The 12810-nt window shown below is 42.1% G+C and overlaps 1 pseudogene across 1 annotated transcript in view; it reads left to right on the top strand.

Moving 5' to 3' along the window:
• LOC147009352 (uncharacterized) overlaps positions 1 to 12810 on the top strand; it is a 49722-nt pseudogene that overhangs the window by 25895 nt on the left and 11017 nt on the right. Inside the window, exons 3-4 of the transcript XR_015052846.1 lie at positions 5337 to 5475; positions 9135 to 9245. The product of XR_015052846.1 is annotated as an uncharacterized LOC147009352 (transcript). The remainder of the gene's footprint in view (positions 1 to 5336; positions 5476 to 9134; positions 9246 to 12810) is intronic.

The raw sequence follows: 12810 nt of genomic DNA, 5'->3' as shown, positions 1-12810 counted from the left end.
TGTGGTCATGGGATATTCTTTCTGTGGTCCAGGCACAAACTTGGAAAAAAGATTAGATGAGGCAGACAATCCTAAACCATGGAGTAAACCCATCAATAGGGTTGATGAAGTGTGCATGAGGAACAATATTGATTATGGGAATACCACATCTTTGGAAGGAAACCATGAAGCCGATAGAGAAATGTTGTATAATTTGTCTCTGATACAAAATCCAACCTTGAGAGAAAAAGTTGATAGGTTCATCGTGAAGAAGATGATCAGTGCTAAATTGAAACTTGGACTTGGAAATTCAAAAAACTTATAGGCTCTAATGATGTCATTAAGATTGAAGAGCAATTAGCTGATTAATTACATAAACCAATATTCACAAAGTTTCAGAGAAGGAAGGTTTATTCCAAGGAAGTTGATTATATCTGGTCCGCTGATTTGATTGAACTCAGTAATGATAAGGGGTACAAGTATGCTTTAACCGTTATTGATTTGAGGAGTAGATATGCATGGGTTGCCCCTTTAAAAAACAAAACAGGTAATACTCTTATGTTAGCCTTTCAACAGATATTTAATAAAAGTAAGAGAAAAACCTAAAAAAATTGTGGACTGATGAGGGTGGAGAGTTTTATAACAAGACATTTCTGAATTTTCTAAAAAATAACAGCATTGCGCATTTTACAGTACCTTTAATGAAGGAAAAGCCGTTGTTATTGAACGCTTTAATCGCACCTTAAAAGAGAGACTATATAAAAAATTCACACAACTCTGTTCACAACAGTGGTCATCTTTTATTCAGGATATTGTAGATAGGTATAATGACACGATTCACACGTCAACGAATATGAAACCATCAGAAACATTTACAAAATCAGAATATGGAAGAGATTAATGTTAGAAAACCTAAGTTCAAAGTTGGTGATATCGTAAGAATATATCGGTGGAAATCTCATTTTGAAAAAGGTTATACAAAGCGATGGACGAATGAACTTTTTAAAATTGTTGATGGAATAGATACGGTTCCTTGGACTTATAACATATATGATTTAGAAGGGGAAAAGATTTTAGGTTCATTTTATTCACAGGAATTACAAAAGACAAAGCAAAGCAAATAATGCCCATGGGAGCAATGGGTTGGCACTTCACTCCCCCTCTACTATACACCGTTGTGGACACTCGAGGGCCAAGTCCGAGGTGTATCACAGGTGGCATCTGCCGAGGGTTAAATAAAAAATATATAATGTGTGTCAAGGGGGATGTTCTTAGATCTGTAAACCCAAAACACAGAATCCTCAACTGAATAGTCAAGGCTTAACTTTTGTTTGTTGGTGTGTGTGCAATGGGGAACATTCTAAGATCTGTGAACCCCAAACACAGAATCCTCAACTGAATATTTAAGGCTTAACTTTTTTTGTTGGTGTGTCTGCAGTGGGGGATGTTCTTAGATCTGTAAACCCAAAACACAGAATCCTCAACTGAATAGTCAAGGTTTAACTTTTGTTTGTTGATGTGTGTGCAATGGGGGACGTTCTTAGATCTGTGAACCCCAAACACAGAATCCTCAACTGAATAGTCAAGGCTTAACTTTTGTTTGTTGATGTGTGTGCAATGGGGGACGTTCTTAGATCTGTGAACCCCAAACACAGAATCCTCAACTGAATAGTCAAGGCTTAACTTTTGTTTGTTGGTGTGTGTGCAGTGGGGAACTTTCTTAGATCTGTGAACCCCAAACACAGAATCCTCAACTGAATATTTAAGGCTTAACGTTTGTGTGTGTGTGTGTGTGTGTGTGTGTGTGTGTGTGTGTGTGTGTGTGTGTGTGTGTGTGTGTGTGTGTGTGTGTGTGTGTGTGTGTGTGTGTGTGTGTGTGTGTGTGTGTGTGTGTGTGTGTGTGTGTGTGAGAGAGAGAGATAATATAACAAGGAGCATAATCAACCCTAACCCTCACACTCAAAATCTCAACCCCAATGCAATCAACCCCAACCCTCACATTCAAAATCTCAACCCCAACCCTCACATTCAAAATCTCAACCCAAACGCAACCCTCGCTCAACACAATGTCTTTTTTAAAATACGTATTTCAACAATATATTTTTTATGTTTTTTTTCTCTTCTTCCAATTCTGTCTTTTAAAGCTTTCAGGTTTGATGAAGTAGAAAGGGGAAGTAAGAACCTTCCTGCATCTTCTTCCCAGAACTAACAATATATATTTTTTGTTTTTTTTCACTTCTTCCAATTCTGTTTTTTAAGGCTTTCAGGTTTGATAAAGTAGAAAGGGGGAGTAAGAACTTTCTTGATATTGCTCTCATCAAGCACCATCCAACAAAGAACTACATCGATAGGTTGAGATCCCCAAGAGTCTTGGTAAAAACCACATTTCAAGTCTCCAAAATAAACCCAACTTTCCAAGTCTCCAAGGTATAACCGCATTCCTGTTGAGTTTCCAAGATATGTATCACATTGTGAGTTATCAAGCCAGAACCCACATTTCAAGTCTCCAAAAATATAACCATCTATCCAAGACTCCAAGGTAGAACCACAATTTCCAGAAATATTGTGGGTTTCAGTGGTAGATCTCACATCGTATAACTGTGGATCATCAAGGAGAACCCCATTATTCCAATTTTTATGGGTTTCAGTGATAGATCTCATAGTATAACTGTGGATCATCAAGAAAAACTCCAGTTTTCCAATTTTTATGGGTTTCAGTAATATATCTCACATAGTATAAATGTGGATCATCAAGGAAATCTCCATTTTTCAAAATGTCTGAAATTTGTGAGTCTCCAAGGTAGGTTCCATATTTAGAACCATCTTGGCAGAACCCTTTTGCCGAGTCTCCAAGGTAGTTATTTAAACCATCAAGGCAGAACTCATTTACTGATTTTTTTTTTTTTTCAAAATTTGTGAGTCTTCAAGGTAAAACTTGTATTCTTAGCTCATCAATGTATAACTTGTTCAGTGGGTATTGTCTTGATAACTCACAATGATTACTATTGCTGTAAAACTCTTTTTCAGGATTTTGCTGGTCTCCAAGGTATAACTCTTTAGTTGGGTCATCAAGGTCGAGCTCGTTCTGTGGGTCTTGGTCACTCACAAGGTCTTCAACCAAACCGACAATTTCACCCCAAGTTGTAGCAAAAGCAGTATTTTCATTTTGTATTTCAGATACAATTTCCTGTGAGAGAAAATAATAATGTATAATTAAGCGATTTAATTATTAAAAGATTCTATGCTTTAATCAAACTCTGTAAAGAGGAAAATAAAATTTTACCTCAATAGATAAGAGGTTTGAATCCAGTTCATCAACTTGAAGGTTTAGTTCCATACAAGTAGTAGAACTCCAAGGAACTCCACAGTCATCCCACTCAAGCTCAGCACAGCAGTCCATTCTCAGTAAAGTAAAAATATGTTTAAAATGGAGTCGGTGTTTGAAGCCTTTATATAGAAAGACTGGTGGGTGTGGTTTCCTTTGGAAATTCTCTGAACAAGGCACAGGCAAGCCTTCAGAAATTTTTTTACAAACATAACATTCTAGAATTTACTCGTGAATTCTTTGTGAGTCAGAGATTAACTGGAAATGATATAAGAGTAGGCGGGGCTTAGTAAAGGTGGGCGGGGTTTAGGAAATTGGGTGTGGTTTATGGAATACGTCACGAAAAGTGGGCGGGGCTTATGAAAAGTGGGCGTGGCTTCTGAAAATAAGAATCTGAGGCTCAGGAGGTGGTCAAACAAGAACATTAAGAGAAGTTTATCATTTCATAATAACACAAAAAGGGTATCTTGAAAAATATAAAGATTCAAATGTTTTATTTTGAAATATTTTAGATGGGGATTATTGTGCAAAGAAAATTAAACTATTGAAGGAATTTGAGAATGAACAAATCTTTATAGATTCAATGAGTGAGCTAAACAATATGCATTGGTTATTTGAAAAAAGTGCCCCGAGGTTAAAAGGGGAAGCTATTAAAATCTCCATTCACTTACGTTTTTTAGATATTTCTTTAGAATCACCTTTAACAAATCACAGTATATTCACCCGTCGACTTTACAACTTGAACAAATCTTTATAATTTCAATGAGTGAGCTAAACAATATGCATTGGTTATTTGAAAAAAAGTGTCCCTACGTTAAAAGGGGAGACTATTCAAATCTCCATTCACTTACATGTTTTCGATATTTCTTTAGAATCACCTTTAACAAATCACAGTATATTCACCCTACTACTTTACTACTTGAACAAATCTTTATAGGTTCAATGAGTGAGCTAAACAATATGTATTGGTTATTTGAAAAAAGTGCCCCGAGGTTAAAAAAGGGGAGACTAATTAATATACCTTGGGATAAAAAGGGGGTTTATTTTTTAGGGGAAAAAAAAAATGAATCGCTGAGAATCCCCCATTCATTAACAGGGGGGAAAGTGAGCCAGAATCAGTATATTCACCCTACTGGCATCACTGCCAGCAGTTATAAAGTGGCAGTTCTAGTTTCATTTGTTCTTATGCATTCTGTGGCTTATTGACTGAATCATTTTCTGGGGGAGCAGCTGTGCCGCTGATGCAATTCCCCCGTCACCAGTAAGCTTGTACTCATTTTTCCGACCTCGGAAGGATGACAGGCTGAGTCAACTCACATGGAGTTAATTCAATGGCATGACAGGAGCTCAGACTCAAGACCCTAAGATCTTAAGCCAGCCAGCTTAACCCTTTACCGTTAATCCAATACCAGGCTTTTCCAGGTGAATGTTATCTTGCCATCCGATTTTCTGAAAAGTGGGTTCCTTATTTATTACCTGAAACCCAGTGATGTGGGGAAACTGTCTACATATTACTATGTGTGCTCCATGGATTACATTTGAGCACAAATACTCCTTCATACACATCCCCTGTGCTTGTGTGTAAGGCCTTCTCACTATAGAATGTCTTCATTATAAAATTGCTGAACAGGCTCAGATTTTATATCAACATCTAACATTTTTATCTAACATCAACATCATTTTGTATGTTTATATGTGGCCAAATTAAAATTTACATCAACATGGAATAAAATTACAGAATTGTCTTAAGAACCTGAAACATGTACAATTTATTTTTGGGGGTGTCAAAAGGTGCGTATTTGTGTGTTGTGAACGTTTGAGGTGCTGGAACTGATTTGGGCAAAGGATAAGGTCTCAAGTTCAAAGGTCGTTCACATACTCCTTCATACACATGTAGATACTGTGTGGGATCAAGGTACTCAGGGTGGAGCAAACATCAGGAAGAGTGGTATGTTTGCTGCCTCTTTTAAGGTTCACCCACCCTGTACAATACACTCAAGTTGGCTGATTGAGGGATTCCTGTCGTGTGCAGCTAGAATCGGAACAGCCGACTGTGCTCGAGTGTGAAATGAAGGTTGAGGAGCTGGAAGGACTTCCGGAGATTCTACAGATAAAAATAGAGGACGTGAACTCCTTTGGTCTGGCAGAGGAGCAAAGCGACCAGCAGAATGGTGAGTTGTATGATCTTCATCACTTCTAATGGGATCTGTGTTTGTTTTGGTCCCAATTTTTTTTACTTTTTGTATACATGATAAAGGCTCATGAAAGAATGAGAGCGGAATGGAAAGGGGGAAGCAACAATAGCAGAATAAAAGTGAGAGTGAGATAAAGGGGGAGAGATGGAGACATCAAGGTAAACAAGCTGCACAAAAGTTGAATAAAACACAAGAAGAAGAGTAAGGGGTAAGCGGGGATGAAACAGAAAAGTAACAAAATAACCAATTTAACAAATGTAAAGAGGTGAGGGAGAAGGGAAAAATCACAATGACCTGGAAAAAGGGAGTGCTTTGGAATGGGGTCATTTGGGGGTGGAAACGATCATGGTTGGATGGATCTTAGGTTGGTGTGGTTTTGGCGCAGGCATGATGGGCTGAATGGCCTCCACCTGTGTTGGATTTCCTTGTTGTCCTTGTTGGATGGGGGATGATCTCAGAAGGTGGTAAACAGCTGTCTTGAATACCTGGAGGGAAGAATGATATTGAAGAGAAGGTGGAAGTTGAATCCACAGGTGGGGGGAAAAAAGAGGAACGAAACTGTAAAGGTGACCGGTGATTCTCCATTTTTGGGAGTTTCACCAGAAGGGGGTTGCTGGTGGACCACGTGTTCCCTGCAGAAACCTGGGGGTAGAGGTGGGACAAAGCATGGAAAGAGTAGAGGGTGCAAGACCAGAAAGGAGGCGACAGAAGAAAGAGATAACACCGACCTTTCTGTGATGTGAAAGTGTTCGGTCCATTGACTCGGCTTTATTGTGGGAGATTCCAATAATATTGAAGGCCTTGGTTTCCCCAGCGTCAATCTGAGCAAGATGTGAGAGGGGTGCCAGCCCAGATGAGAGAGCAGGACTTCATTATCCTGCCGATGCAGGCCTTGTTCCTGTATATCAGTTCAGGTGGATGAAGGAAGGACTTTGCACAATGGAGGATGCCCACTCTGGCTTTGAAGGCAAACTGGTTTTCGAGGCCAACTCAGAAATGTGGTTTCCCCAAGAAAGGTCACGACTGAAAGTGACACCCACAAGTTTCAGTGACTGAACCTCTTCATTTGGATTGTAAGCTCTTTGCGGAGGTGGACATGGTTGCCACAGGCAGAGTTTGAAAGAGCAAGGTGGAGGTGCCAGACTGGATATAAAGCTCGAGATGTCTCGAGAGATGGCCCTGATCTCATGTGTATCTCCATCCTTAGTTGGGAGTGCAGAAGCAGCATGTTCAAGTTTGAGTGACCAGGTCTGAATCTGAATTTCAAATGAGTTGCTGTGTATTTTGAGCCATGATTCCATCCTCCAGCGCAAGAAACTTACCCTCGTTGGACCAACTGTACGAGTTGCTGTGTATTTTGAGCTATGGATCCGTCCTCCAGTGAAAGACAATTCCTCTCATGAAGCTATCTACATGCACTGAAACGGCCATGCAGAGGAATTTCTAAAACCATAGCATCGTGGTGGATTATTCCCGTGTGCACATTCACCTCTGTTCGGTGTCTTGGGAGATAATTAGTCTCCAGTGCTCTCACACCGCTGTTTGGGAGTCTGAGTTCATTACAATTCACAGATATTAATGGGTCAAATAACATCTCTCACCTGTCATTGGAGGAAACAACCATTCGGCTCTCACCTTATCAATAATCTCCAGCTGCGACGAGAACTATATAGTGAACACTCGGCCCTTCTAGTCAAAGAAAGCTGAATAAAGCAACCAAGAATGCTACACAAGATAATATAAATAAGTATATATATATATATATATATATATATATATATATATATATATATATATATATATATATATATATATATATCAACCAGGAATGCTGTTCTGTGCAGGAACTCGGGTACTTCAATCCTTGTTTTGTGCACAACACTTGGTTCTTGATTTGCAGCATTGTTCTAAGTCCGGGTTTGCTGCTGATGTAGGTTAGAGCAGGATTAAAAAAAAAAATTGTTCACGGTTCTGGAATAAACTCGCCTCCTCTTCGTGAAAGAAAACGTGGGATCCCAAATGTCCACTAACTCATGCCAGCAGACGGGACACAGGTTCATGTCCATCCGAGGGAAAACGCTGGATGCACGGATTAATTCACTGCATGTGAAAAACCAGGATGGCAGTTGAAAATGGGTCGAGATTTGAACTCGGGCTCGGTAGCTCAAAGATTTCTATGCATACTTCTCAGGTATCTGGCCAGTCCAATCGTTTAATACAATTGCTCATCAACATATGAATTTTCCAAACCCAATCCTGAGCTTTTCTCCACTTGCTGACTCTTTTGATCCTTTCTACTCCCATCATGATATGGTCACATGTCTTGGCTTTGGTTGATGAGCCCCCATTGGACTTAGTCCAAAACGGGGGCTCATGGATTTGGTCTCGATTTTCGTGTGCATGCGTGCGCCCACAGCCATATCGCAGACATGTATGAACTGATTATATTCAAACTTGGCACAAAGACAACACATGATAATATTCATATGCACATCATTTTGTTTCACGATGTGATTGAAGATAGCCGACTTGCGTCCATTTTAATTGTAAAAAAAAAAAAACCGCTGTTGAACACGTCCTCAACCATTTCTCGGACATGCATTCACCGATGTTGTTGAAACTTGGCACACATAGATAATTATGGCTTACATGTGCACATCATTTTTTTCGAGATCGGATCCAAGTTGGCCAACTGGCTGCCATTTTGTTCCTTAAATGTGTCTGCAACCCTTTCTCAGACATGCATGGTCCGATTTTGTTCAAACTTGGCACGAGGACAGTACATCATGGCATTCACACGCACCTCCCTTTATTTTGCGATATGACCAAAGATGGCCGACTGGTAAACAGGCAGCCATTTTAATTGTAAAAACCCAGTATCAAACACATCCTCAACCATTTCTCGGACATTCATTTACCGATCTTGTTCAAACTTGGCACACAGATAAGAAATAATGGCTTACATATGCACTCATGTTTTTTTTCAAGATCAAATCCAAGATGGCCAACTGGCGGCCATTTTAGTTGTAAATCAATATGGGCAACCCTTTAACTCCGTGCAGTAAAATTACTAAAACAATGCGGCTATGACATTTTATGCCATTTCTTCATTGTTCATTCTATTTTCTGCATTTGTCAATCTGTTAATGTGCCACACTTTCTCATTAACTTTTCTATGAGGGTTTACTTTTGAGATAAAAAAAAAAACAAATTGTCACATGTTAGATAGCAATTGTAGGCAATTTGCCAATAAATGTACGTTGGGGAGAAAACCTTCTCTATTTTTGGTTCTCCACCTTTTTTTTTGCCTTCTCTATTTTGTTGGTTGTGATTTTGGGTGGTGGTGAAATTCCCACTGAAGTTGTGGTTGGGTAAGAAACATCTCGTAACAATGAGGCAGTTTGTACAGAACGTAATGCTTTGATATCGTAATGCTTTGGCATGACGCTATTCCCGTGGAGAAATGTTTTATTTTCTCTCTTCAAGGAAGATCTCAAATCAATGATTTTAATGCAATATTTATTTTGTTGTTTGAAGAGTATGGAATGTGAAATGACTGCCCATGTACGTGACATGAGACTGTTGATGTATGTGACACAAGACTGCCTGCATTTAATAAAAGTTACTTTTTCCAGATTTATTTGTGAAGGTGGAAGTGAAAACCGAGCACGACATTGATGTCCACCTGGATCTACCAGAACCAAATCACTCTGAAGCTTCTTTCTTCAAGAGACATCTCCATGAAGGTTTCTGTCAATGCCGATACATTTTGATGATGAACTCTGTGTGAGGAAAAAAATCCCCAATGTTTTGATCACATCGCTTTCATCAATAACCATGATGGGAGAACAATTTGTCAAACATCCATTATCCCTTTCATCATTTGGTAAAATATTTTAACGAATAATAATCCTCAATTTATATATCCTCAATTTGTTATATCCTGTTATCCTCAATTTGTGCCATCATAAATTATAATTGGGATTTTATTTGCACACTTTTTATTGATTTATGTTTACGTATGATCTTGGCTTGTGGAATAGTGGGGTACCAGATGGAAAAAAGGTAACAAATTGACAATTGGGTAGTGAGGCCACAGTTGGTCACAAGGAAGGCAGGAGGAACAGGAAGAGTAGAGAGAGAAGGGTGGAAACAGTCACCTGATGATAACAGGGTTGAGCAGGTTGTGGCTCATGAGTGTAAATAATATGGGTAGGGAACTGGCTGGCATGAAATGGTGGTGAACTTTGAAGCCCTGGTGGGAGAGTACAATTCAACCATTTTCAGCCTTACAAGACCACCTTTTCTACACACACACACACACACACACACACACACACACACACACACACACACACACACACACACACACACACACACACACACACACACACACACACACACACACACACACAGCACCGTTAGGTGAGGCATCTCTCCCCCCTCTCTCTCTCCCTCCCCCTGCTCCCCCACTCCTCCCTCTCTGTTGAGGGGACTGTTAAGGAGTGATAGTTTAGTTTTGAACTTGCTAAGTAGATAGCATGGGTTCTAAATGCTCCCACCTGGTTTTATATCGAACCCAGCAGATGAAAAGAAAACGATGCTGTTTGGGCACATTTTATCGCCTTTCCCTTCCCAGCCCCTCACTCTGCCTTCCCCTCCCTTTGCGCTGCCTTCCCTTCCGCTCTCATCACCACCTTCCCTTCGCCTCATACCACATTCCCTTCCACTCATGCTGTCTTACCTTTCCTTCAACTCACACTGCCTTCCTCTCTTCTCCCCTCACGCTTACCTCTTCCCAAACCCCCTCCCCTCTCCACACCCCATGGACATCGCCGGGCGGTCTCCGCATGCTGTATTAACATGCTGTTTTATTGTACCCCATTTCGTTCAATCCTGTACTACCTCCCCCCCTATTATCACCTTTCTCCACAACTCTCACTGCCAAACACAAGTCGAGAACCCCTCCCCTTACATTTACATCCTCCCAAACCCCTTCACCCTCCCCACTTCTCCTTGCCCTCCTCTCCCCCATCCTCCTTGCTCCCAAACCTGGAATGTATGGCGACGTTTGAGTTAGTCTCCCCATCCCCTCCTTTCCTTGTTCTTCCCCCATTTTCCTATCCACTCCCTTCCTCAACCCTCCCAGTTGCCCAACCCCTTCTGTGCCCCTTCCTTGATCCCCCCTTTCCCTCCTCTCCCCCTCCCCCTTTCCCTCCTCTCCCCTCCCCCTTTCCCTCCTCTCCCCCTCCCCCTTTCCCTCCTCTCCCCCCCTTTCCCTCCTCTCTCCCTCTCTCTCACACGCACACACACCCTCCCTCTTTCTCGCCCTCCAACCTTCATATTCCTGTCAACGAAGCGACGGGTTGTATCTGCTAGCTATAATAATAGTTATGCTCATACACCTGTTTTTTAAAAAAAATAACCTTCCAACGTAGACTCGAACCTCGTGTTCGGAACTCCGCCATGGAGAAAATTGGGGCAAGTATGGGGGAGAATGCATGCGGGACACGCGTGACCCCACATGAGAGCACATCTGTGCAGCGGGAACCGGCGGTGTGTCCCAATTGGGAGGGTGCGGTTGCTGTAAGCACGAAGAGTATTGTGGACAGCACATACAAATGTGGTACAAATGCATAAATTGGGGTTTGTAAATAGACACTCTAAGGGGTGTGCATGCTTAGTTATTTGTGTGCAGTGCATAGGTTTCACAAGGTGGACCAAACTCGTACCCGGGCCCATGGTATGATGCTGTGGTGCAGGTTACACAGCCGTCTCGCGAGACATGTGATTCAGCGAGTGTGGAGCGGATGTGCTGCACGCCAAAGCTGTGTGGAGGGTGTCCTACAGTGAGGGGATGGGGAAAGTTGAGCATGCCTGTGAGAATCTTTGCACATGTGTGAGTGAAAGGATGAATATATCACCGTCCATGTGCACGGTTAGCATGGATCGCGAGGAGGTTGGAGGAATGCTTATGGGGGGGCTGTTAAAGACTGATGGTTTAGTTTTAAATTAAAAACGGCTTCCCCACGGTGCAGCATGTTTGAATCCAATTCAGAGTGAGCCGGGGGGGGGGCAAAGTTCGCTGCATGTGTGAGCATACATCCAGGGCTTTACCAGGTCGTCAGCATGGGTATTAAATGCTCCCGCCGGTTTAATATGGAATCCTGCAGTTAAATAGAAAATGTTTCTGTTCGGGCTCATTTTGCTGCCCTGGGACACGCCTTCCCTTTCTTTCCTCCCAAAGCCCCTCCTCCCTCCATCAGCCATGCACGTCTCCAGGCGCTCTTTCGTATGACCCATTTGGACGTGATGTTTTTACGTACTCCACTTCATTCAATCCTGCACTAATTCTGGCAGAGAGCTAGAGAGAGAGCTAGAGAGAGAGAGCTAGAGAGAGAGAGCTAGAGAGAGAGAGCTAGAGAGAGAGAGCTAGAGAGAGAGAGCTAGAGAGAGAGAGCTAGAGAGAGAGAGCTAGAGAGAGAGAGCTAGAGAGAGAGAGCTAGAGAGAGAGAGCTAGAGAGAGAGAGCTAGAGAGAGAGAGCTAGAGAGAGAGAGCTAGAGAGAGAGAGCTAGAGAGAGAGAGCTAGAGAGAGAGAGCTAGAGAGAGAGAGCTAGAGAGAGAGAGCTAGAGAGAGAGAGCTAGAGAGAGAGAGCTAGAGAGAGAGAGCTAGAGAGAGAGAGCTAGAGAGAGAGAGCTAGAGAGAGAGAGCTAGAGAGAGAGAGCTAGAGAGAGAGAGCTAGAGAGAGAGAGCTAGAGAGAGAGAGCTAGAGAGAGAGAGCTAGAGAGAGAGAGCTAGAGAGAGAGAGCTAGAGAGAGAGAGCTAGAGAGAGAGAGCTAGAGAGAGAGAGCTAGAGAGAGAGAGCTAGAGAGAGAGAGCTAGAGAGAGAGAGCTAGAGAGAGAGAGCTAGAGAGAGAGAGAGCTAGAGAGAGAGAGCTAGAGAGAGAGAGCTAGAGAGAGAGAGCTAGAGAGAGAGAGCTAGAGAGAGAGAGCTAGAGAGAGAGAGCTAGAGAGAGAGAGCTAGAGAGAGAGAGCTAGAGAGAGAGAGCTAGAGAGAGAGCTAGAGAGAGAGCTAGAGAGAGAGAGCTAGAGAGAGAGAGCTAGAGAGAGAGAGCTAGAGAGAGAGAGCTAGAGAGAGAGAGCTAGAGAGAGAGAGCTAGAGAGAGAGAGCTAGAGAGAGAGAGCTAGAGAGAGAGAGCTAGAGAGAGAGAGCTAGAGAGAGAGAGCTAGAGAGAGAGAGCTAGAGAGAGAGAGCTAGAGAGAGAGAGCTAGAGAGAGAGAGCTAGAGAGAGAGAGCTAGAGAGAGAGA

This window comes from Eptatretus burgeri, chromosome 17 (genome assembly GCF_056783735.1).
Source record: "Eptatretus burgeri isolate ZD-2024b chromosome 17, Ebu_testis_v1, whole genome shotgun sequence".
Lineage (NCBI taxonomy): Eukaryota > Metazoa > Chordata > Myxini > Myxiniformes > Myxinidae > Eptatretus > Eptatretus burgeri.
The sequence above is the reverse complement of the archived record's forward strand: the minus strand, read 5'-3'. Positions and strand labels throughout refer to the sequence as shown.